This window comes from Dendrobates tinctorius, unplaced genomic scaffold (genome assembly GCF_039654945.1).
Source record: "Dendrobates tinctorius isolate UK_male_01 unplaced genomic scaffold, ASM3965494v1 ptg000197l, whole genome shotgun sequence".
Lineage (NCBI taxonomy): Eukaryota > Metazoa > Chordata > Amphibia > Anura > Dendrobatidae > Dendrobates > Dendrobates tinctorius.
Window position 1 is genome coordinate 1,596,698 of NW_027361864.1, and position 26,322 is coordinate 1,623,019.

General features: G+C 44.0%; 1 long non-coding RNA gene across 1 annotated transcript in view; it reads right to left on the minus strand.

Annotated features, from left to right (window-relative positions):
• LOC141056353 (uncharacterized) overlaps positions 1 to 11,806 on the minus strand; it is a 51,233-nt gene extending 39,427 nt beyond the window's left edge. Inside the window, exon 1 of the long non-coding RNA XR_012221622.1 lies at positions 11,463 to 11,806. This is a non-coding gene — a long non-coding RNA (uncharacterized lncRNA). The remainder of the gene's footprint in view (positions 1 to 11,462) is intronic.
• Positions 11,807 to 26,322: the final 14,516 nt, after the last annotated feature.

Here is a 26,322-nt window from a genome sequence, read left to right on the forward strand (position 1 = left end):
ACTTGTGGACAGTGGACACTTGTGGATTGTGTGCGACCAACTGATATCTGAGCGCTATGTGACACGCTCGATGGCACAGCTGCCTGTGACCAAAGTGACGAGAGGATAATGGAGATTTTGAATCTCTGCGTACACTTTTGGACAGTGGACACTTGTGGATTGTGTGCGGCCCACTGATATCTGAGCGCTATGTGACACGCTCGATGGCACAGCTGCCTGTGACCAAAGTGACGAGAGGATAATGGAGATTTTGAATCTCTGCGTACACTTTTGGACACTGGACACTTGTGGATTGTGTGCGGCCCACTGATATCTGAGCGCTATGTGACACGCTCGATGGCACAGCTGCCTGTGACCAAAGTGACGAGAGGATAATGGAGATTTTGAATCTCTGCGTACACTTTTGGACAGTGGACACTTGTGGATTGTGTGTGGCCCACTGATATCTGAGCGCTATGTGACACGCTCGATGGCACAGCTGCCTGTGACCAAAGTGACGAGAGGATAATGGAGATTTTGAATCTCTGCGTACACTTTTGGACACTGGACACTTGTGGATTGTGTGCGGCCCACTGATATCTGAGCGCTATGTGACACGCTCGATGGCACAGCTGCCTGTGACCAAAGTGACGAAAGGATAATGGAGATTTTGAATCTCTGCGTACACTTTTGGACACTGGACACTTGTGGATTGTGTGCGGCCCACTGATATCTGAGCGCTATGTGACACGCTCGATGGCACAGCTGCCTGTGACCAAATTGACGAGAGGATAATGGAGATTTTGAATCTCTGCGTACACTTGTGGACAGTGGACACTTGTGGATTGTGTGCGGCCCACTGATATCTGAGCGCTATGTGACACGCTCGATGGCACAGCTGCCTGTGACCAAAGTGATGAGAGGATAATGGAGATTTTGAATCTCTGCGTACACTTTTGGACACTGGACACTTGTGGATTGTGTGCGGCCCACTGATATCTGAGCGCTATGTGACACGCTCGATGGCACAGCTGCCTGTGACCAAAGTGACGAGAGGATAATGGAGATTTTGAATCTCTGCGTACACTTTTGGACAGTGGACACTTGTGGATTGTGTGCGGCCCACTGATATCTGAGCGCTATGTGACACGCTCGATGGCACAGCTGCCTGTGACCAAAGTGACGAGAGGATAATGGAGATTTTGAATCTCTGCGTACACTTTTGGACACTGGACACTTGTGGATTGTGTGCGGCTCACTGATATCTGAGCGCTATGTGACACGCTCGATGGCACAGCTGCCTGTGACCAAAGTGACGAGAGGATAATGGAGATTTTGAATCTCTGCGTACACTTTTGGACACTGGACACTTGTGGATTGTGTGCGGCCCACTGATATCTGAGCGCTATATGACACGCTCGATGGCACAGCTGTCTGTTACCAAAGTGACGAGAGGATAATGGAGATTTTGAATCTCTGCGTACGCTTTTGGACACTGGACACTTGTGGATTGTGTGCGGCCCACTGATATCTGAGCGCTATGTGACACGCTCGATGGCACAGCTGCCTGTGACCAAAGTGACGAGAGGATAATGGAGATTTTGAATCTCTGCGTACACTTTTGGACAGTGGACACTTGTGGATTGTGTGCGGCCCACTGATATCTGAGCGCTATGTGACACGCTCGATGGCACAGCTGCCTGTGACCAAAGTGACGAGAGGATAATGGAGATTTTGAATCTCTGCGTACACTTTTGGACACTGGACACTTGTGGATTGTGTGCGGCCCACTGATATCTGAGCGCTATGTGACATGCTCGATGGCACAGCTGCCTGTGACCAAAGTGGCGAGAGGATAATGGAGATTTTGAATCTCTGCGTACACTTTTGGACAGTGGACACTTGTGGATTGTGTGCGGCCCACTGATATCTGAGCGCTATGTGACATGCTCGATGGCACAGCTGCCTGTGACCAAAGTGGCGAGAGGATAATGGAGATTTTGAATCTCTGCGTACACTTTTGGACACTGGACACTTGTGGATTGTGTGCGGCCCACTGATATCTGAGCGCTATGTGACACGCTCGATGGCACAGCTGCCTGTGACCAAAGTGACGAGAGGATAATGGAGATTTTGAATCTCTGCGTACATTTTTTGACACTGGACACTTGTGGATTGTGTGCGGCCCACTGATATCTGAGCGCTATGTGACACGCTCGATGGCACAGCTGCCTGTGACCAAAGTGACGAGAGGATAATGGAGATTTTGAATCTCTGCGTACACTTTTGGACAGTGGACACTTGTGGATTGTGTGCGGCCCACTGATATCTGAGCGCTATGTGACACGCTCGATGGCACAGCTGCCTGTGACCAAAGTGACGAGAGGATAATGGAGATTTTGAATCTCTGCGTACACTTGTGGACAGTGGACACTTGTGGATTGTGTGCGGCCCACTGATATCTGAGCGCTATGTGACACACTCGATGGCACAGCTGCCTGTGACCAAAGTGACGAGAGGATAATGGAGATTTTGAATCTCTGCGTACACTTGTGGACAGTGGACACTTGTGGATTGTGTGCGGCCCACTGATATCTGAGCGCTATGTGACACGCTCGATGGCACAGCTGCCTGTGACCAAAGTGACGAGAGGATAATGGAGATTTTGAATCTCTGTGTACACTTTTGGACACTGGACACTTGTGGATTGTGTGCGGCCCACTGATATCTGAGCGCTATGTGACACGCTCGATGGCACAGCTGCCTGTGACCAAAGTGACGAGAGGATAATGGAGATTTTGAATCAATGGGTACACTTTTGGACACTGGACACTTGTGGATTGTGTGAGGCCCACTGATATCTGAGCGCTATGTGACACGCTCGATGGCACAGCTGCCTGTGACCAAAGTGATGAGAGGATAATGGAGATTTTGAATCTCTGCGTACACTTTTGGACACTGGACACTTGTGGATTGTGTGCGGCCCACTGATATCTGAGCGCTATGTGACACGCTCGATGGCACAGCTGCCTGTGACCAAAGTGACGAGAGGATAATGGAGATTGGATTGCTTTTAAAAAAGCAGTTTGCGGAGCAGTGGGTAAACAGCAATGCCAGCGTGTCAGGAAGCCTTAAAAGGCAGCCCAACAACCAACACCACTGATACACCACAATATAGCCTCCCCTTGCACTGCACACACAGTGACTTGTGTGTTGTGCAGGCCAAATCGCTAGCAGCAGAAGCAGTTTTTTTGTCTTCTTCCCTGCCTAACGCTCTCCCTACAGAATCAGCAGCAACCTCTCCCTATACTAAGATCGGCAGAAGTAAGATGGCGGTCGGCGTGCACGCCCTTTTATACCCCCTGTGACGCCCACCAAAGCAAGCCAATCACTTGCATGCCCTTCTGAAAGATCGTGGTGACCCGTGCCTATGTCATCACGTTGCCCACAGTGTCCGTGGATCCTGATTGGCTGAAAAAGAGCGCAAAACAAACTTTTGAAACGCGACTTTGGCGCGTAAGTCGCCGACCTCGTGGCCGACCTCATCCTAGGGTCGGGTTTCGTTTCATGAAACCCGACTTTGCCAAAAGTCGGCGACTTTTGAATTTTTTCGACCCGTTTCGCTCAACTCTAGTTACGATGTCATGTTTTATTAGCGTACATGAAGAGAGAAGGAAGATCCGGCACTGGAGACTTGATAAAATCCACGATAAGTTTTATTCACATAATTTCATGATAAAACCATAAAGGGGAAAACAGACCCCCCCACGCCTGACGCGTTTCGAACCTTACACCAGGTTCTTCCTCAGAGACATGAAACAAAACAGTTCACAAAATGATTATAAACATTCCTAATCAGCAGAGGGACTCCACACATGTGTATAATCAAAGAGGCAGACAACTAAGCCCTCAAATCACTGGTGGAGTCACTCCCTTGCAAGAAGAAAGAAAAAAAAAAAGGAAAAGACCTATACAACAATGGACAAGACATAGAATAAATAAAAACATGTGCAATACACACGTATAAATGCATAAATACATAGCAACTATCAAATGACAAACAACAAAAAAAAAAAAAAAAACCCCCCCAAAAAAATAAAAAAATAAAAAACACCAAAAATCTCAGCACTCAATAGAAATACATAAGATCATTTCTATAATTTAGACCTTGCGGATATCGTGCATCAAGCGCAAGTATCCAGAAGGCTTCCCGACAGTGTAGTAAATGTTCCCAGTCACCCCCTCTGGGGGGTTTCAATACCCGTTCTATTCCCTTAACTTTAAGACTGCATAAATTACCCTTGTGTATTTCAAGGAAATGTTTGGACAAGCCAGACACATTCCTACGACTGGACATAGACTCTGGATTAGAAGCGGTGATGTGCTCACTTAGTCTCCTCTTCAGGCTGCGTGTAGTACAGCCAATGTAATATAAACTGCACAATGTGCACTCTGCCATATACACTAAGTGTGTGGTGTTACAATTCATGTAGGTTTTAATTTTGTAGGTTTGTTGTGTACTAAAATTAACAAATTTATCTGTAATATCCATATAGCGGCACAAACCACACAATTTTTCACCACACTTATAATTGCCCAAGTAATTTAACCACGTAGGTTTAGTGCAATCAGACAAATACAATGAGGGGGACAAAAAATGACTCAAATTTTTAGCTCTCTTTGGAACACACCTATGTCCACCAGCCAATATCTGCGATAAGACTGGATCTTGATGCAGTAAGGGAAGATGTTTATTTATGATTTTAATAACACCCTTGTAATCTGAACTGAAAGCGGTAGAAAAAGTGGGAATATTTTTATTTTGATTAGTGTGTACCATGTCATTCTGCAATAAACTACTCCTAGTTTTGTTATCCACTTTCTTAATAGCCCTATTTAACATCCAGTTCTTATAACCCCTTTTTGATAGCCTGGTGCAAATTTTACGACGCTCGGATTCATAAAGAGCGTCATTAGAGCATGATCTTTTGGCACGGATTAATTCACCCAACGGTAAATTTCGTATCACATGTGGCGGGTGACAACTATCCGCATGCAATATGGCATTACCACTGGTATCTTTTCTATATAGGGAAGTATATATATTCCCCGTTTTGACATCTCCCATAATTTTAACATCCAGATATGTGGCACAAATGCCATGTATTTCGTGGGTGAATTTAATATTCAAAGAATTAGTCCCAATATACTCAAAAAACTTATGCATGCCAGGAGAGGGAGATACATCACAACGATCAAACCACAATAGGATCACGTCATCAATGTATCTCCCCCACCACAATACATTGTCTAAATAGGGATTATCCATAGTATATATATATTTGTTCTCCCAAAAGGACATATATAAGTTGGCCAGAGTAGGAGAGAATTTTGACCCCATCGGGCAGCCACACACCTGAAGATAGTACTTAGTGTCAAATTTGAAAAAATTGGTGTTCAAAAGATGTTGTAACGCCATAATGATAAATTTTTTAAGATCAGAACTGAAATTACTTTCTTCAGTCAAAATGGTGGAAACAGCAGATAATGCCAAATCATGAGGTATACATGAATATAGAGCAACAACATCACATGTTATCCATGTGTGGTGAGGCCCCATGCAACCTCCTGAAGTGCCTGCAGAAGCTGTTTGGTGTCTCTAATGTGACCTGGTGTTTTCAAAACCAAAGGTTGTAATTTTCTGTCTATCCACTCGGAGAGTTTTTCATTAACCCCTCCAATACCGGCCACTATGGGCCTGAAAGGTGGAGGAAACACGCCTTTATGAATTTTGGGTAAGGCGTGAAATACAGGACACACTGGTTTATCCACATATAAAAAATCAGCCATGCGCTTGTCCAATACTCCCAAAGCAAGACCCTCCTGCAAAATCACAGATAAACCCTGCTGAATACAGCTTGTAGGATCATTGTTGAGAGGATGATATGTATTAATATCAGATAACATGGATAAAATTTCATTGCGATATAGTAGTGAGTCTAGAATCACCACTGACCCCCCCTTGTCTGATTGGCGGACTACTATATGTTGGTTCTTACTTAGTAGATGAAGCGCATGCTGCTCAATTGCAGATAAATTCATACAAGACTGCACATCTGAATCCAACAGAGATTTAACATCACGTTCTATTGCCCTCTGGAAAGTATCCATAATGGGCACTCTAGATATCAGGGGATAAAAAGTGGGGTTAGATATCTGTACATTTGTGTCACATTGTACTGCTGTATGTTGATTTGTGTTCTCCAAACTAGACAACATGTCAAACAAAATTTGATCTCTAACAGGAGCAGCAAGTGGCAACAAATCAACATTGTTTGAACTCAAGGATGATATATCAGAAAATTGATTACCAATACCAGAATCAGGAGTAAAGAAATGTCTCTTAACTGTTAATAATCGCACGAATCGATTGACATCACATAATGTTTGAAACAAATCCCCTCTACATGTAGGAACAAAGGAAAGTCCTCTCTTCAAAACGCTCAGCTGAGCTTCACTCAGTATGGTAGCTGAAATGTTTATAACTGTAAACTCATCAGTAGAGTTGAGCGATACCGTCCGATACTTCAAAGTATCGTATCGGATGGTATCGGCCGATCTTTAAAAAAAGTATCGGTATCGCCGATTCCGATACCGGAAGTCCCATTCAAGTCTATGGGACTTCCGGTATCGGAATAAGAAAAACCCTTTCCTGCCCTTGTACAGCCTCTCTGGGGTCTGTACGGGCCTTTCGGGGGGCTGTGCCGGCCTGCCAGGGGGTCTGTGCAGGCTCCGGTGGTCTGTGCCGGCCTGCCGGGGGGCTGTGCCGGCCTGCCGGTGGTCTGTGCAGGCTCCGGTGGGCTGTGCCGGCCTGCCGGGGGGCTGTGCCGGCCTGCCGGGGGGCTGTGCAGGCTCCGGGGGGCTGTGCCGGCCTGCCGGGGGGCTGTGCCGGCCTGCCGGTGGTCTGTGCAGGCTCCGGGGGGCTGTGCCGGCCTGCCGGGGGGCTGTGCCGGCCTGCCGGTGGTCTGTGCAGGCTTCGGGGGTCTGTGCAGGCATCGTCCGATGGGACTACAAGTCCCATCGGGCGATGCCTGCTACCATGACAGTGATTGACACATTAGCCAATGATGGGACAGTAATAGTCCTATCATCCGGCTAATGTGTTGAATGTAAAAAAAAAAAAAAAAAATTACATGCTACATACATACAACATGCATACTACATACATGCTACATTCATACTACATACATGCTACATACATGCTACATTCATACTACATAAATACTACATGCAACATACATACTACATATATACTACATACATACTACATATATACTACATGCATGCTACATACATACTGCATGCTACATACATACTACATGCTACATACATACTACATGCTACATACATACCACATATATACTACATACATACTACATACATACTACATGCATGCTACATGCATCATACATAACACATATATACTACATGCATGCTACATACATAGTACATGCTACATGCATGCTACATACATACTACATGCTACATACTACATATATACTACATGCATGCTACATACATACTACATGCTACATACTACATATATACTACATGCATGCTACATACATACTGCATGCTACATACATACTACATGCTACATACATACTACATGCTACATACATACTACATATATACTACATGCATGCTACATACATACTACATGCTACATACATACTACATATATACTACATGCATGCTACATACATACTACATGCTACATACATACTACGTATATACTACATGCATGCTACATACATACTACATGCTACATACATACCACATACATACTACATACATGCTACATGCTACATATATACTACATATATACTACATGCATGCTACATGCTACATACATACTACATATATACTACATACATACTACATACATACTACATGCTACATACATACTACATATATACTACATGCATGCTACATACATACTACATGCTACATACATACCACATACATACTACATACATGCTACATGCTACATATATACTACATATATACTACATGCATGCTACATACATACTACATGCTACATACATACTACATATATACTACATACATACTACATACATACTACATACATACTACATGCATGCTACATACATACCACATACATACTACATGCTACATACATACCACATACATACTACATACATACTACATGCTACATACATTCATACATATATACTACATGCATGCTACATACATACTACATATATACTACATGCATGCTACATACATACTGCATGCTACATGCATGCTACATACATACTACATACATACTACATGCTACATACATACCACATATATACTACATACATACAATACATTCATACAATACATACATAGACATACAGTACATATAACATAGAGTAACATACTTACCAATACTTGTCACATTGTTCCCCGAAGCAATTGTCTTTTCCGGAATAAATATTAACATAACAAACCACAAAAATACTCACCCACGATCCGAAGCAGTCCACGAGTGTGTCCCACGACGATCTTGGGTAGAGAACTGCAGCATCAGTTCCCACACAGCAATGGCATAAAGTGAGACTAGGGACTTTTTTTTTTTTAAGTGGCGGAGGAATACAGTGCGGAAGGATACCTACCTTCCGTCATTGGATTCCTGCAGCCCGTAGAGAACGGCAGCATCAGCTGATGCTGCAGTTCTCTACCCAAGATCGTCGTGGGACACACTCGTGGACTGCTTCGGATCGTGGGTGAGTATTTTTGTGGTTTGTTATGTTAATATTTATTCCGGAAAAGACAATGGCTTCGGGGAACAATGTGACAAGTATTGGTAAGTATGTTACTCTATGTTATATGTACTGTATGTCTATGTATGTATTGTATGAATGTATTGTATGTATGTAGTATATATGTGGTATGTATGTAGCATGTAGTATGTATGTAGTATGTATGTAGCATGCATGTAGCATGCAGTATGTATGTAGCATGCATGTAGTATATATGTAGTATGTATGTAGCATGCATGTAGTATATATGTAGTATGTATGTAGCATGTATGTAGTATGTATGTGGTATGTATGTAGCATGTAGTATGTATGTAGCATGCATGTAGTATATATGTAGTATGTATGTAGCATGTAGTATGTATGTAGTATGTATGTAGCATGTAGTATGTATGTAGCATGCATGTAGTATGTATGTAGTATGCATGTAGTATGCATGTAGTATGTATGTAGCATGTATGTGGTATGTATGTGGTATGTATGTAGCATGTAGTATGTATGTAGCATGCATGTAGTATATATGTAGTATGTATGTAGCATGTAGTATGTATGTAGTATGTATGTAGTATGTATGTGGTATGTATGTAGCATGTAGTATGTATGTAGCATGCATGTAGTATGTATGTAGTATGTATGTAGTATATATGTAGTATGTATGTAGCATGTATGTGGTATGTATGTAGCATGTAGTATGTATGTAGCATGTAGTATGTATGTAGCATGCATGTAGTATATATGTAGTATGTAGTATGTATGTAGTATGTATGTGGTATGTATGTAGCATGTAGTATGTATGTAGCATGCATGTAGTATGTATGTAGCATGCATGTAGTATGCATGTAGTATGTATGTAGTATGTATGTAGTATATATGTAGTATGTATGTAGCATGTATGTGGTATGTATGTAGCATGTAGTATGTATGTAGCATGCATGTAGTATATATGTAGTATGTATGTAGTATGTATGTGGTATGTATGTAGCATGTAGTATGTATGTAGCATGCATGTAGTATGTATGTAGCATGCATGTAGTATGTATGTAGCATGCATGTATGTATGTAGCATGCATGTAGTATGTATGTAGTATGTATGTAGCATGCAGCATGTATGTAGCATGTATGTAGTATGTATGTAGTATATATGTAGTATGTAGCATGTAGTATGTATGTAGCATGTAGTATGTATGTAGCATGTAGTATGTATGTAGTATTTTTTTTTTTTAACATTTAACACATTAGCCGGATGATGGGACTACTACTGTCCCATCATTGGCTAATGTGTCAATCACTGTCATGGTAGCAGGCATCGCCAGATGGGACTTGTAGTCCCATCGGACGATGCTTGCACAGACCCCCGGACATCAGCACAGCCCCCCGACAGGCCGGCACAGCCCCCCGGCAGGCCGGTACAGACCACCGGCAGGCCGGCACAGCCCCCCGGCAGGCCGGTACAGACCCCCACAGGGTGCACAGACCACCGGCAGGCCGGCACAGCCCCCCGGCAGGCCGGTACAGACCCCGGGCAGTCCACACAGCCCCCCGGCAGGCCGGCAGAGACCCCCGGAAGGCCCGAAATGACGGCGCATCATGATGCGCACACACCGCGCATCATGATGACGTCAGGCTGTCAATCAACTGAACTTCCGATTCCGAATTCCGATATTGAAAAAATATCGGAAGTCGGTATCGGAATTCCGATACAGCAAGTATCGGCCGATACCCGATACTTGCGGTATCGGAATGCTCAACACTACTCATCAGACGCAGCAATGTTACCGTTTATTTCCTCCAATGATTCACATTCCGCAGACCATATTGATGCTTTCTTCTTACGTCGGCGTCCACCTCGCCTTGTTTTCTTTGACCGTTTTTTGCATGTGATGTTAAAGGTAACACCCGATTAGAGTCCATTGAACCCTCAGAAGTAGTAGGTGAATTAAAAGACTGTTCACATGAGGAAAAACTGACGTTGTTACTACGGAATGATTGATTCCTCTTGAGAATAGATCTAGGCTTATACGGAGTGACTTGTTTCCAAGCATAAACCATATTAGAGTCATAGTCCCTGCGATCACGCAGGAACTTATTTTTCTTGGACTTGGTAATGCCGCTTTCCAAATTATCAATATTAGCATGTAATCGTTCATAGCTCTTAGAAAATGTCATATGATCAGAAAATACATCCAACTTAGACTCCAAATCTTTGATGGAAGCTTCAATGTTGGTCAATTTGACAGATTCTTCCTCCACAATAAGAGACATTAGTTTCAAAGAGCATTCACTCAAAATATCATTCCACTTCTGTAGAAAGGTATCATTATAAATCACAGTCGGTACCTTTTTTAATCTCAAACCTCGCGGTATCATCTTATGACTAACGTATTTCTCAAGAGTCACTGAGTCCCCCCAGGTTTTAAGGTGAGAAGTCATCTTTCTCTCCAACTCAGAGAAAAGTGAATGCATGTCCATACTAATCTTATCCTCATTATCAGAGGAAATGCCAAATAATTCATCAGCTTTTTTTCTTCTTAACAAGCAAGTTGCTGTAATATTTTTAGTCCCGGCTTGCATGTTAACAAATGTGCGGCTTGATGGGAGCACAGTTAGTCAGTATATTTAGAAAACTAGGAAGGGGAAAGGGAAATTTGTGCTCACCAAAATAGTCCTGTAAGCCGGTCGTGCCTAGGGATCAAATGGCTGACCACCATGTGTTGCAAACATGAAGAGAGAAGGAAGATCCGGCACTGGAGACTTGATAAAATCCACGATAAGTTTTATTCACATAATTTCATGATAAAACCATAAAGGGGAAAACAGACCCCCCCACGCCTGACGCGTTTCGAACCTTACACCAGGTTCTTCCTCAGAGACATGAAACAAAACAGTTCACAAAATGATTATAAACATTCCTAATCAGCAGAGGGACTCCACACATGTGTATAATCAAAGAGGCAGACAACTAAGCCCTCAAATCACTGGTGGAGTCACTCCCTTGCAAGAAGAAAGAAAAAAAAAAAAAAAAAAAAAAGGAAAAGACCTATACAACAATGGACAAGACATAGAATAAATAAAAACATGTGCAATACACACGTATAAATGCATAAATACATAGCAACTATCAAATGACAAACAACAAAAAAAAAAAAAACCCCAAAAAAAAAAAAAAAAAAAAATAAAAAACACCAAAAATCTCAGCACTCAATAGAAATACATAAGATCATTTCTATAATTTAGACCTTGCGGATATCGTGCAACAGTGACTCCACCAGTGATTTGAGGGCTTAGTTGTCTGCCTCTTTGATTATACACATGTGTGGAGTCCCTCTGCTGATTACATATAGAAGGTCACCGAATCTAAGAGATGGTATAGTGAAGAGTCATTATGTTGGAGAACAAAACAAGACATTTCTCAATAGATTTAAATCTCCACTGGGTTGTAGACCATGTGGACATTGCGTAGCATGCCCCAATATTATTAATATACAGAGTTTTACTAATGCGAATGGATCACAATCTTTTGAGATCAAACATTCGATTAATTGCCTGTCGAAAGCGGTCATATACTATGCAACATGTCCCTGTTCTCTTATTTATGTGGGTATGACGACCCGGCACCTCAAAGTTAGAGTGCGTGAACATGTTCTGGGTATTCTAGCAGCAAGAGACATTCAGGATGTTTCATTGCTGAAGACTTTGCCCAAACACTTTAAGCTGCATCACAAGTGTGATGCTTCATTGTTGAAAGTCAGAGGGATCGACATGATTAGACCCACAATAAGAGGAGGGAATGTTAGTGTGTCCCTAGCCAAACTTGAGACCAAATGGATTTGGACATTGAATTCTATGTCCCCATGTGGTCTCAATGAGCATTTGTCTTTTGTCCCATTTTTATAATTTTTATAATTTTTATATTCTTTTCTTTTCTTTTGTGTGTATTCTCTCCTTTTTTTTGGAGTGTATCTTCTCAAATGGTGTTTGCATACGTGGTATTTTATGTTTCTTATGTATTGCTTTTTAAATATATTGTTTTAATATATTTTGTATTTTATTTTATTTTATTTAGTGGTATATGTGATCGAGATTCTGCTTGTGTACTGTTTGAAAAATCGTGGGATGATTTTGGAAGGATCGAGATGTGCCAACAATATTGACAAAAGTGTTATTTGATTATGATACTTTGTATATGCTGGTAATATATCATGCACTATCTTGAAGTTTTTGATAAGTGTGTCTGTGTTTTTTTGTTTATATTGTTTGATATATGATCCCTGATATAATGTAATATGTAGATCAATAAGGGGGTTTAGATATAGTGATATATTGTTATCATAGTTATTTTTCCCCCCTTCTCTTGTGCTTGTTATTATGTTGTATATGCACATGTATTTTATTCACTGTCACATTTATTTATTTTTCCTTTTCGGTGTCATCTCTTTGTATTTTTTTGTTATCACAATTTTATTTTGTTTTCATTTATACTATATTGTCAGTCTCCAGTGCTATTTTCTCATCGATACCTGGTCATGAAGTGATCAATGTGGATGCCTTTGTGGTCGGACGTGTGCGCATGCGCTGTATGTGTTCCCGGTGCCATGACAGTGGGCGTCTTTATGTGCATGACGCGCCGGGTCTCCCTGACGCGCCTGATCACATGACGCCTTTCTGTGCATGTCTTCCGGGTTGCTCCTGCCGCGCATGCGCCAGCAGCGTTCGGTCATTAACCATCCACCTGGTATCTTCTTATTTAAACCGGGGCATTAAGCAATACGTCACCCCCCTGACGAAGGACGCTGGTTCCGAAACGCGCGTCGGGGAGTGCCGGGCATTACCTTGAGGCTGTCTCCACACTACGGGTATGCAACATTTATATTGGTTCACACAGTTTTGAGTATTATTATATGGTTATACACTGTGTTATAGGTTTGTTCACCACCATGGCATATTAGTAACATTGACTTTTTTACAACCTAATTGTGGGTAGAATCACTCTGCTGTGGTATGTGTTAATCGGTTACATATAATTTTTAGTTCACATATTGTTTATACCTTTATGCACTTAATCCCTTTTAAATATCTGTGTGTGATATGGAGATATACTATTACATTGCTATACATCTTATTTGACAGTCCTCATGAATGATTATATTCATGTATATTGTGATTGTATAATTCTTTTTCGGTATGCCATTGGCACTTGTTTTTACATAATTTTATGATTGCCTAAATTGGATTTATTAAAGATTAAATAAATTTTTATACATATTCTAGTCCCATTGTCTTTATATATTCTTTGGATTGTCCACACATAGTGGTTTGTTCTTACTTAATCTCAAAGGGGCCCTGCCACTTTGCCAGGAACTTACTGTCCACCGTGGGGACCAGGATCAACACCCTATCTCCGGGTGCAAACGTACGGATCTTGGCGCCCCTATCATAGATTCTTTTTTGGGCTCCTTGAGCCTGTATCATGTGTTCTTTGACGATAGGCATAACAGCCGCAATACGGTCCTGCATTTGTGTGACGTGATCTATCACTGTTTTAAACGGAGTGACCTGACCCTCCCAGGTTTCCTTTGCAACGTCTAACAGTCCGCGAGGACGTCGGGCGTACAATAACTCGAAAGGCGAGAATCCCGTGGAAGACTGGGGTACTTCCCTGATGGCAAAAAGCAAATACGGAAGTAAATAGTCCCAGTTCTTCCCATCCTTGTCTATCACCTTTCTCAGCATCTGCTTCAGAGTTTTATTGAACCGTTCGACCAACCCGTCTGTTTGAGTGTGATACACGGATGTGCGTAACGGTTCGATTTGTAACAATCGGCAGAGCTCCTTCATTACCCTGGACATAAAGGGGGTCCCCTGGTCGGTGAGTATCTGTTTTGGTATACCGACCCGACTAAACACATGCACCAGTTCCTTGGCAATCGTCTTGGTGGCCGTGATACGCAAAGGGATGGCCTCCGGGTAACGAGTGGCATAATCTAAGATGACCAGGATATGTTGGTGTCCACGTGCAGACCGTGGAAGGGGCCCAACTAAATCCATCCCAATCCTCTCAAACGGGACTTCAATAATAGGTAGGGGTACCAAAGGGCTACAGAACCGGGGCTTAGGTGCAGAGGCTTGGCAGTCAGGACAAGACTCACAATATTCACGGATATCGTGATGCATGCCTGGTCAAACAAAACAGTGTAATATCCTTTCGGTGGTTTTCTGGACTCCCAGGTGACCTCCCATCACATGTCCGTGGGCCAGGTCCAGCACCTGCCGCCGGTAGGGTTTTGGCACGACTAATAGTTGCACCGTATCTTCCCCCTTTTTCTCTATCTGATAGAGTAAATCATTCTCCAGAACCATGTAAGGATATGCCAGCCTAGAGCCAGGTTCTACGGGTACCCCATTTATCACTTTTACATTTGTCCTAGCCTGAGAAAGGGTAGGATCCTTTATTTGCTCGCTTTGGAAGTCATCTTTCTGAACTTCTAAATCCAGCAAACGGGGAGGTGGACGGCTGTCAGCCTCCTCCTCTTCCCCGGTCTCCTCCGTATCACCCGCCATGACTGAAAACGGGAACTGCAGGTCATTTCCCACAGACTCTTCCCCCGAGTCTTCCGGGGAGACCTCTTCCCGGGGTTCGGGACCCACACGCGCCCTGGGAGAAGAATCATGTACACTATTACCCGAAGGCATCAACTGATTCTCCCACAATTGCCAGAAGTGGGGAAAATCCCGGCCCAGGATAACATCATGCAATAACGCCGGGACGAGTCCCACTTTATGTTGCACAGACCCATAGGAAGTTGTAATGCATATGACCGTGGTGAGGTACGAACAGGTGTCTCCATGCACACACGTTACAGAAAATTTGTCTGATGGTCCAGTCGGGGCTGACACCAGACTGGCCTTCACCAGAGTCACCACACTTCCCGAGTCTAACAATGCCACCACATTTTTGCCAGCAACAGTTAAATCACACAAGTGTCTTTCCACATCCTTTTGACCGGCATTCACACTCACTACCCGTGCAACCATAGACATGCGGTTTTTAGAGTCTGTGACGTCGCACTGCATGGGTTCAGTAGTGACCGGACAGTTCGCAGCAATATGTCCCATCTCTTGGCAGCGGAAACACCTAACGGGCCCCTTGCTTAGACCATAGTTCGTTACTCTCGGCCTCGCAGTGCGGGCAGTCCCGTTTTCCTCCCCCACTGTCTTAGGGATTTTTCCATCTCCCCTACTCCCTGGAACAGTCTTACCAGTTCCACGTGGAGATGATGAAGAACGAGGTGGGGTAGCGTCGTCTCGGAGTCCTTCCTCCACGGAGTAACGTTCAACCAGATCCACCAGTTGATCTGCCGTCGTAGGATTTCCATGGCTTACCCACTTCCTCAGGGCTGGCGGTAGAGCTCTCAGGTACTTGTCCATGACGACTCTCTGGATTATCTCTGGCGCTGTCAGCACCTCGGGTTGTAGCCACTTCTTCGTCACGTGGATCAGGTCGAACATCTGTGACCGCGGTGGTTTATCCGGCTGATAAGTCCATTGATGCACTCTCTGTGCACGGACAGCGGTCGTCACTCCCAGCCGGGCCAAGATCTCGGCTTTCAATTTGTCAAAGTCCTGCGCGGCTTCAGGCTCTAAGTCATAATAAGCCTTTTGGGCCTCACCGGAAAGAAACGGGGCAATCAGGCCGGCCCATCGTGCCTTCGGCCATTTTTCTCGCACCGCCGTCCGTTCAAACGTGGTCAGGTATGCCTCGACGTCATCTTCGGTCGTCATTTTCTGCCAGTACCGACTCACGTGAATCACTCTCGACTCGGCTTCCAGGTTAAGCTCAGGTAAGCTTGCCAAGCGCTGCGCCACCTGCTGGAGAAGCGAACGATCGGTAACTGTCATGTCCACCAACTCCTTCAGCTGGGCCATCATCACCCGATTAGCTTCTTGCTGGACGGTGGTGGACTGTACCAGCGCTTTCACCACATCCTCCATGCTCATGCTTGCAACGTGATGCCCACGTTCTCCACCACAATGTGATAAAACACTCCGGGATCGCCTTGGCTGGGGTCAAAGGTCACGTGCGTTCAGCATTAAACTCAGGCGCAGAGCTGGGATTCGTGTATAACTGACCCTGGGTCAGGTTTATTAACGGTGAAAGCAATGCAAAAGGAAATAAAACATAAAACAAATCCTTGCCTGTCCGGCACTAACTAAACAATGGACAACCTAACTACCAACTGGCGGGCTTCTCCCGTCCAGCCAAACCACAGTTGCAGTGGGCACTGCTTCCACTCACGTGTGTCTCTCACACAGACAGGCTCTCTGTGTTCCCAGGCGGAGACACTCACACAACCACCTGGCATCCTTTTATATCCACCTCCCATTATCCATTAGTAAGCAGGTGCGATACTGACCAGACTAGGCCACATAGGAAAGGAATCTGGGCGAGATATACCTGCCCTCATCCACTATTCCCACATTATTCTCACAATACATACATACTACATACTACATATATACTACATTCATACAACATACATACATACATATATACTACATTCATACAACATACATACATACATACTACATACAACCTACATATATACTACATTCATACAACATACATACATACTACATACATACTACATATATACTACATTCATACAATATACATACATACTACATATATACTACATTCATACAACATACATACATACATACTACATTCATACAACATACAATACATTCATACAATACATACATACATATAGACATACAGTACATATAACATAGAGTACATACTCACCATCACTTGTCACTTTGATCCCCGAAGCCAGTGTCATCTCACTGTAAAAAAATATTAAAATAACAAACAAGCAATATACTCCTTGATCCGCAGAAATCCACGAGTGTCCCACGGCGATCTCCTGCCGTGCATCACTGAGAGGTTACTATAGTTCACTGGTCTCACTTTATGGCAAAAGCTGCGTGGGAAGTTTCTCACACAGCAATGCCAAAAGTGAGACTAGGGACTATTTTTTTACAGTGGCGGAGGAATACAGTGCGGAAGGATACCTACCTCCCGTCATTGTATTCCTGGGGCCCCTAGAGAGCGGTGGCATCAGCTGAGATCGTCGTGGGACACTCGTGGATTTCTGTGGATCAGGGAGTATATCGGCTGTTTGTTATTTTAATATTTTTTAAAGATGACACTGGCTTTGGGGATCAAAGTGACAAGTGATAGTGAGTATGTACTCTATGTTATATGTACTGTATGTCTATATGTATGTATTGTATGAGTGTATGAATATATTGTATGTAGTATGTATGTTATATGTCTGTAGCATATTTTATGTATGTTGTATGTATGTAGTATGTACTATGTATGTATGTTGTATGAATGTAGTATATATGTAGTATGTATGTTGTATGTATGTTGTATGAATGTAGTATATATGTAGTATGTATGTAGCATGTAGTATGTATGTTGTATGAATGTAGTATATATGTAGTATGTATGTAGTATGTATGTATGTTGTATGAATGTAGTATATATGTAGTATGTATGTAGTATGTATGGTTTTTTTTTGTTTATTTTTTTTTACATTCAACACATTAGCCGGATGATGGGACTACTACTGTCTCATCATTGGCTAATGTGTCAATCACTGTCATTGTAGCAGGCATAACCCGATGGGACTTGTAGTCCCATCGGACGATGCCTGCACACACACACAACCCCCGGAAGGCCCGCACAGACCCCCGGCAGCCAGCACAGACCCCCGGCAGGCCCGCACAGACCCCCGGCAGGCCCGCACAGACCCCCGGCAGGCCCGTACAGACCCCCGGCAGGCCCGCACAGATCCCTGACAGGCCTACACAGACCCCCAAGAGGCCCGCACAGACCCCCGAGAGGTCCTTACAAACCCCGCCCGCACACACAGACACACACAGTATCCGCCCATGCACCGCCCACACTCTTCCCCCCTCCCGAACTGGATGTACAAGTAAAGAAAGGGGTTTTATTAATTCGATATTTCTGTCCCATTGACTTGAATGGGGTTTCCGGTATCGGAATCAGCGATACCCGATACTTTTTGGGTATCAGCCGATCCAATCTGATCTGATACTTCATGGTGTGATAGGGTTACAATAGATAGTACTTTGGATATAGGATAGTATTAGCATAATATAGAAAATGTAAGGTATTTTATAGGAAAATTATTGGTAATTTCTAGTATGTAACGTTAAAGGAGACAGTACCTCTCATTAGGAGAAGATGCTTTATATATTGTTAGCTGCTGGAAGTATTGTTAAACTTTTTGTATGTTCCAGTAACATGTTTTTCTTGCTTTGTTTCAGCCCACGGAAGTGCTGTCTAACGGTGGGTATGTGGCTCCCCTGAAGATTCAGTCGCCACAGAGGTATTGCACCTCAACCAGAGGTTTAATATCCCACTACCCAGGTGAGGGGGAGGCACCTGACCGCACGCTTACACCTGAATCCAACACTCACATATAGCAGCAGGACACCCTGGATGGACCCTAAGGGAGGATGATATCATCCCTGCTGAATAGGAAAGGCTATTGGGAGGTGGGTGGAGCTTAAGGGTTCAAAGCGGGAGAGCTGAAATGAAGTCAGGATCAGTTCTCCCCTAGGCGGAGAAATGGAAGGATGTAGACAGAGCAGCTCCTGGTTGGGAGGAGCTGTTGGACTGAGGATATATTGAAGGAAGCTCCCTGAAGAGAGAAGGGATCCCAGAGGCACGGGCAGAGTGTAGGCCACCCGTGGGGCTTGTTCCACGCTGGCGGCCAGCAGGTGGAGGGATCAGGTTGCAGAAGAGTCTCAGCCCCTAGCTTAGTGGAGTGGACAACAGGACTCATCTAGGAAGATGACAGCTGTGGCAACTTTAGGGGTCACAGCCACTAACTGCAGTTATCTTCACCGGAAAGGCAGCCATAAGGGAGCAAGGAAATGAACTGTGCACGTTATCCGATAAGGTCCGCGGCTGCTGGCCTGGGACACTGACTGTGAGGCGTTGTGTGGGAAGAGGCAGCAAGAGGCCAATAATACCCCAGCAGCAGGCACGCTATCTGGGTGTTATGTTTGACACCAATCTTGCCTTCACATCCCATATGCAATCTCTTGCCCGCTCTTGCCACTTACACCTAAAGAACATCTCTAGAATCCGCCCGTTTCTCACCATGGAAACAACAAAAACCCTCACTGTGGCATTGATCCACTCCTGCCTGGATTACAGCAACATTTTATTAATTAGCCTCCCCGTTACTCGACTATCCCCTCTCCAGTCCATACTTAATGCTGGGGCCAGGATGGCCAACTGGCTAATCGGTACTCGGACACGTCCACTCTTTGCCAGTCCTTACATTGGCTTCCCATTCATTATAGGATCCAATTCAAAGTTCTTGTTCTCACCCACAAAGCTCTCCACAATGCAGCACCCCCTACATCTCCCTCATTTCTGTCTATCGGCCTAATTGACCGCTGCGCTTTGCAAACGACTTTCGACTAACCTCTGCACTAATCCTTACCTCCCACTCCTGACTCCAAGACTTCTCCCGCGCTGCGCCAATCCTCTGGAATGCTCTACCCCAAGAAATTAGGACTATCCACAATTTGCATAGCTTCAGGCGCTACCTCAAAACACATTTGTTCAGAGTGGCCTATCACGTTCACTAATCACAGTTATTCTATGTGTAAAGCCCCCATCACACACAGCGATCTCGAGATCACTGCTGAGTCACAAGTTTTGTGACGCAACAGCGATCTCACCAGCGAGATCGCTGTGTGTGACACTTACCAGCGACCGGCCCCCCTGCCGGGTATCACTGATCGTCCTGGAATGGCCAGGACATTTTTTTGATCGCTGGTCTCCCGCTGGCCAGCACGCATCGCTGCGTGTGACAGGCGGGAGACCAGCGATCAACGAGCTGGCTCTGGTAACTAAGGTACACATCGGGTTTCTAAGTGGCACGCGGCGCTTAGAAACCTAATGTGTACCTTAGTTACCAGCACGCTGGTGCAGGGAGCTGGTAACCAAGGTACACATCGGGTTTCTAAGTTCTGCGCGCCGCTTAGAAACCCCATGTGTACCTTGGTTACCAGCTCCCTGCACCAGCACGCTGGTAACTAAGGTACATAGTGGGTAACTAAGCGACGTGTGTCGCTTGTTACCCGCGTGTCACTGGTGCTGATCGCACCTGTGTGGCAGCTCACCAGCGATCATGTAGCGACACACCAGCGATCCTGACAAGGTCATATCGTTCACTATTTCCATCCATCCCTCACTCCCTCAAGATGGCTGGACCATCATTGTAAATACATCATTGTAAATACACACCTGTACTTTGTATCTCCCCCACCTCATTGTAGATTGTAAGCTCTCACAAGCAGGGTCGTCTTATGTTGCTTTAATTACTGTATTGTTAACGTTGTTACTTATAACTTATATTTGGAACTGTTAAACTGTAAAGTGCTGCGGAATATGTTGGCGCTATATAAATAAAGATTATTATTATTATTATTATTATTTTGAGGCGAGAAAGCAACACAGTGAGACGGCCAGGAAAGGCATATACTGAAGGGAGTGCTGGAAAAGTGTTCTCCATTTGCCTGGGAGCTGACTGAGCCCCTCACCTGAAGGACACGGCACCAAGCAGGCATCTGTACTGCAGACAGAACTGTGAGTAAAGCTTTGGAACTGCACCCAGCTGTGTCCTTTGAATTCTTTCTTCAACACTCACTCAGCTCTGCTACATCTACTAACATCAAATATAACATTTTTAAAAACTACTACTGTCCTGGGACAACAGCTCTGCCTGTGGAGAGCTATACCAACTCTGCTGCAACACACAATCAGTCCCAGAGGATCTGCACTGCAGCGCTGGTCACTTCTGACTAGATACCACAGGTGGCATCACGAACACTTATTAGAAAAACTCTTTATTTTTCATCTCTTGTAAATATACCCCTTTTATTGGACGCCCAGGGCCAGGCACAGGGTCACCACCGCTGTGACACTGCCACTTTAAGGAGCGGCCCAGTACCGAGTACCCCACGGCAATGGCAGGAGCTCCACTTAGAGAATGGCGACAAAAGCAAACTTTTTTTTTCATACAAATTTCAAAATCTTTTTTCATCACGTAAATAAAAAAAAAATTATACCTGTATGGTATTTTCGTACTCGTACTGACCTGGAGAATCAAATTGCGAGGTTAACTTTACCGTATAGTGAACATGATAAATAAAAAACCCCAAAAAACAACTGTGGAATTAAACCTTTTTTGAAATTTCACTGCACTATGATTTTTTTTTCTGCTTTCCACTACACTATGTGGTAAAATCAATGGTGTCATTCAAAAGTACAACTCGCCAACAAAACACAAGTCCTCAAACAGCTTTATTGACAGAAAAATTATAAAGTTATGGCTCTTTGAAGAAGGGGAGGAAAAAACAAAAACATAGAAAATGTCCCGGTGGTGAAAGGGTTTTGTTACTGTTATCTTAAATACTGCCCTGTAAAATAAAAAACCTGACACTACTGCACTAAGAAGTGTGACACCGATAGGCTAGTCATTGACTACTATATTTTTCGGACTATAAGTAGCACTGGACCACAAGACGTACCTAGGAAAATAGAAAAAAAGAATTGAAGAAATAAATGTGGTCATGACGCACTGCTATGGGGGGGTCTGCTGCTGACACTGTCATAGCGGTAATGTCCCCCAATTCTTTACTAATATCCCCCATCCTGATATACAGTATATGGCTCCCAATCCTGATATACTGTATATGTCCCTATCCAGATATACAGTATATACCCCCAATGCAGGTGTACATGGCCCTCCATCCAGGTATACATGGCCACCATCCTGGTATACATGGCCCCCATCCTGGTATACATGGTCCCCATCCTGGTATACATGGTTCCCATCCCCATCTTGGTATACATGGCCGCCTTCTTGGTATACATGGCACTCCATCATAGTATACATGGCCCCTATTTCCATCCTGATAGACATGATACCCATCCCCATCCTGGTATACATGATCCCACATCCTGATATACATGGCCCTGATTGCCTTCCTGGTATACATGGTACCCCAAGCTGGTATACATGGCCCCCCATCCTGGTATACATGGTACCCATCCCCATAATGGTATACATGGCCCCCATCCCCATCTTGGTATACATGGCCTCCTTCCTGGTATACATGGCACTCCATCATGGTATACATAGCCCCCATTTCCATCCTGGTAGACACGATAACCATCCCCATCCTGGTATACATGATCCCACAACCTGATATACATGGCCCTGATTGCCTTCCTGGTATACATGGTCCCCCAAGCTGGTACACATGGCCCCCCAACCCCATCATAGTTTATGTGGCCCTCATCCCCATTCTGGTATACATAGCCCCCATCCTTATCCTGGCACACATGCCCCCCCATCATGCTGCACACATAAAGAAATAAACAATTTTACTCACATTCCTTTCGATCCCTCGCAGCATGCTGTCCTTTTCTTATACCAGCAGCTGATTTCAGCATGTAAGCAGTGCATGACATTACTGCTATGCGCCCTCACATGCCGAGGTCAGCTACCGGAATATTCACTGCTCCCCACACCCGGGACTATGGGAGTGGGGAGCAGTGAATATTAATTTTATTGAACAGTGTGTGCACATGTTAGCTGCAGCCGCTGGCTTCTGCCTCCTCTGACCTGCTACTCTGCAGCTGTCGCTCCCCCCCACCCACAGCCCCAGCCAGACTAAAATGCACATCTATAAGATGCAACCCTGACAGGTGAAGTGCTCGTACATTGGGATATCTACAGCTGCCTGACATACAGCACCAGGACAATGTAAACTACACTTCAAAACAGTTTTTTGTTCAAAGTATATTCAGGAAAGTGCATAGTGCCTCTAAGGCAGGGGTCCCCAACCACCGGTCCGTGACCCAGGACCGGGCCGTTGGGGTTCTTTTGCCGGTCAGCGGAGCCGCAGCGCACACTGTCAGTGTTTACTGAAGGTCTGCGGCGGCTCCGCTGACCGGCAAAAGAAGCGGCTCAGAGTACACTGCAGGTGCCTGCACTGGCTGTTCATGATCACCGCGGCGAGTCGCGCGTAGAGGTGGGAACACACTGACATTGTTAATGTGCCAGCGGCAGCGCTGTCTGTGGGCAGGGAGCAAGTCCTGTGCTTTCCCGCCTGTGGCCATAGTAACCCTGCAGCCGTGGCTCGACTGAAGCAGCAGGGAATGAAGAGAGGTATTTTTTTTTATATATGTATATGTGTGTATCTGTGTGTATGTATGTGTGTGTATATTTGTATCTGTGTATGTGTTTATCTGTGTGTGTATATTTGTATCTGTGTATGTGTTTATCTGTGTGTGTATCTGTGCATGTATGTGTATGTATGTGTGTGTATGGATGTGTGTATGTATGTGTGTGTATCTGTGTGTGTATACTGTATGTATATATGTATCTGTGTGTTTATCCGTGTGTACGTATGTGTGTGCATCTGTGTGTGTATCTGTGTTTATCTGTGTATGTGTGTGTGTATGTATGTGTGTTTATGTGTGTGTATATATATATATATATATATATACTGTATATATATATATATATAGCGCCCCCCGCCCCACCTCCACCCCGCTGGGCCATGGAAGAATGGTCTTGCTGGAAGCCGGTCCCTAGAGTGAAAAACGTTGGGGACCACTGCTCTCAGGTGCTGCAGGTATACACCCCCTCCCCCCGGGTCAAAAAGAGACTAAACGGCAGAAGTAAGAGTACATTAGTAAATAATAATTTCCAAAGGTCTCAGACCTAGGGGAGATTTGTTATTTACAGATCTCTGATCTGGACCACAATTGGTGGATAGCATAAAAATTAAAATACATGAAAGTTGAGTGCTGACACCTCCTATGAAAATGTAAAAGGCCACTTTGACCACTGCATGGTTATTGTTCCCCTAAATAACATAGTCACTGTGTCCCCAAAATAGCATATATACTCAATTTATCCTAGAGATTTAAAAAAATCACTAGCCTTCCTTTTGACATTCTACTCTCTAGGCCTATTCTGAATAACAAAGGAGGCAAAATAATATCATTCGATCCAGCTGTCTGTCATAGAAAAGGCGCCGAGTGGAAAGGTAGGAAGGCTGCCGTGGGTCCTTGAAGTATCACTGATATATAGACGGGCATCCTTAAGGCCATGGATGCAACTGAATGAGTCAGTAGCACCGTAATAAATCATAGCTAACTCCTTTGCTCACAGTCTGGTGGCAAGAATAAAAGACGGCAGACCGGTCAAACTCCAGACATGTGTAGGCCTGCACAAAACAGAAAGGAAAACACGCATACATGCACCAACATTAATCTTATATACAGTAGGTATATTCCTTTATGCACACTCACTTTATACTAAATAAACTCATTAAATGTCAGTGCTGTCACAATTCTACCACTCACTGTGTTCTAAGGATGCTGTAAGTGACTGCTCAGCCGCCCTATAGAATTAAGGGCATGTATTGTGAATGAAGAGTACAACTGTCCAATCTGGCCGGGCCTGAGGAGTTTCCTCCAGGTGTCACCAGTTCAGTGTGATTACCTGGCTATTTAGCTGGCTGGCAGTGATTAGAACATTGCCAGTTGCAGCCTTGCTCTATGGTGTGTTTGCTCTGTGTTATGATCTTTGTTGCCAGACCTTGAATTTGCTGTTTGCCTACTTGTTTATATTATCAGTTTTGCCTTTGACGTATTCTAATCTTAGTTACCAGATCTCGGCCTTTGACTCTGACTATCCATTTGTCTTTTTCCTTTGTCTCAGCGTCACAAATGCACTGTTATTCACCTGACCCAGATCCAGAGTGAATGGATGGTCTCTTCTCTTCTCCTGTGCATCATGGTAATATAAAAACAAGACCCAAATGAGATGTAACACACAAACACCTTTTATACTCTCATGTATAGTGTTCATGTACACTGTTCCCCAACGTTTGCAGAAAAACAATAATTACACTCATTACGGTGCTGATCTCTGAATTATGCTACCTTGATATTCCCCTTCAGTGCCTAATGGCAAATGTGGCCCTTATTGTTCTAAATACTCTTATCCCTGCAGGTTGACCTGAATAAACTGACCAATAAAATGAAAAATAAGGGGTTAGTTTTAACTGAAGTATTTAGGGACAAAAAATATATATGCTATTTATGTGCTGAGGACATTCGCTTGCCACTTGCTACAGTACATCTGTACATCATCAGCGGGACATCCATAAAGTGTCTGAGCTACGAGCCAACAAAGCTAAGCCCTTCATGCTGCCACAAGATTTGGCTATGTCTAAAAGTATGAATCAGCTTAAGAAAGGGTAAGATGTGTTCCTTTTCAAACTCAATACTCAGGTATAATGTTATTAATTTGTTTTTTGTAATCGAATGTTAATTCTAGGCAGCTGTCGGATTATGTTTTTGCTATTTAAATGGTTTTTG